This window comes from Lathyrus oleraceus, chromosome 5 (assembly GCF_024323335.1).
Source record: "Lathyrus oleraceus cultivar Zhongwan6 chromosome 5, CAAS_Psat_ZW6_1.0, whole genome shotgun sequence".
NCBI lineage: Eukaryota > Viridiplantae > Streptophyta > Magnoliopsida > Fabales > Fabaceae > Lathyrus > Lathyrus oleraceus.
Genome location: NC_066583.1, coordinates 500996039 through 500997762, shown reverse-complemented (window position 1 = coordinate 500997762; position 1724 = coordinate 500996039). Strand labels below are relative to the sequence as shown.

Sequence of the window (1724 nt, the reverse complement as noted above, 5' to 3'; positions counted from 1 at the left end):
GGACCACATAATCGTCCTCTTAAGTTCTACGCTACCCCATCTCAATAAGAATCTCACAACAACATTGTTGCCCCTGCTATCAATCGAAACGATTTCGAGTTGAAACCCTCATTATTATCAGTTGTCCAACAACATCAATTTGCTGGAAATCCTACGGACGACCTTAATGAACATTTGACCAAGTTTGTGTAGTACACATACACTATGAAGGCGAATGGTGTATCTCAAGATGCGATAAGACTACATATTTTTCCTTTCTCTCTAAGAGACAGAGCTTGGGCTTGGTTGCAATCCTTGCCATCCAACTCAGTCACTACATGGGAAGAACTGAAGAACGTTTTCTTAGCCCAATATTTTCCGCCAAGCAAAACTGCTATGCTGAGAGCTCAAATCAACCGATTTTGACAAAAAGATGTAGAATCTCTCTACGACGCATGGGAGAGATACAAAGACATGATGAGGATATATCCACATCACGGTCTCAAAGACTGGGTGATCATTCACACATTTTACAATGGGCTTTTGTATAACACAAGACTCACAGTAGACGTTGCCGCGGGCGGTGCACTTATGGACAAGCCATACAACGAAGTCTATCAACTCATTGAAAACATGGCCCAAAACCATTGCCAATGAGGAGGTGAAAGAACTCCAATGGAAAAGTCCCAAACAAAAAGTGTAATGTACGAAATTAGTAGCCTTGACCATGTCCATGCAAAGGTAGATGCCCTTGTTCAAAAGTTAGACAACTTGACCATACCATCCGTAGCCAGCGTGGCTGCCGTGACTCCTAACTGTGAGTTATGTGGAATTCCTGGACACACTGCACCAGAATGTCAGATATTAGCAGGAGTCCCCGTTGATCAAGTAAATTACGCACAACAAAATCCTTATTCGAATACATACAACCCAGGTTGGAAAAACCATCCCAACTTTTCGTATAAGAACAACAACGCTCTGTATGCACCTGGCCAAGCACCCGCTCTTCCGCCTGGATATCAAAAGCCAACTAATAATGCTCCTAACATGCCTAGGAAGTCCAACCTTGAACTAATGATGGAAAACTTCATAGCTACCCAAGCTCAAACAAACAAAGACTTCTTGAACCAAAACATACATACTAGTGAGCAACTTAAACAATTAGCGAGCAAAGTAGACGCCTTAGCCACCCACAACAAAATGCTTGAAACACAGATTTCACAAGTGGCTCAACAACAAGCATCTCCTGTTGCTCCCACTGGCACATTTCCAGGACAGCCACAACCTAATCCAAAAGGACATGCAAATGTCGTTATATTGAGAAGTGGAAAAGAACTAGAGGGACTCGTAGATCCAAGACTCCAAAATCCGGCCATGTACCAAAAACCTGACAAAACAACAATTGAGAAGGTAAGTGAACCGAAGGAGAAGGAAGATAATACCCAAGAGGCCGAAGAGAAAGAAAAACCTTATGTGCCTCAACCACCTTATAAACCACCTATTTTGTATCCTTAAAGACTCACAAATTCTAAAACTGCAGTGCAATTTAAGAAATTTGTTGAACTTCTGAAGCAACTGAATATTACAATTCCCTTTACAGAAGTCATCACATAAATGCCCTCATATGCCAAGTTTCTTAAAGAGATCCAATCCAATAAGAAAAAGATTGAGGATAACGAAACAGTTACACTTACTGCTGAGTGCAATAATCCAAAATAATATGCCTCCCAAACTAAAAGACCCAG

At 41.4% G+C, this 1724-nt stretch overlaps 1 non-coding gene across 1 annotated transcript; it reads right to left on the bottom strand.

Moving 5' to 3' along the window:
• Nucleotides 1-375: 375 nt before the first annotated feature.
• LOC127088829 (small nucleolar RNA R71) lies at nucleotides 376-482 on the bottom strand. The gene has a single exon (XR_007790643.1). It is a non-coding gene; the product is annotated as a small nucleolar RNA R71 (small nucleolar RNA).
• Nucleotides 483-1724: the final 1242 nt, after the last annotated feature.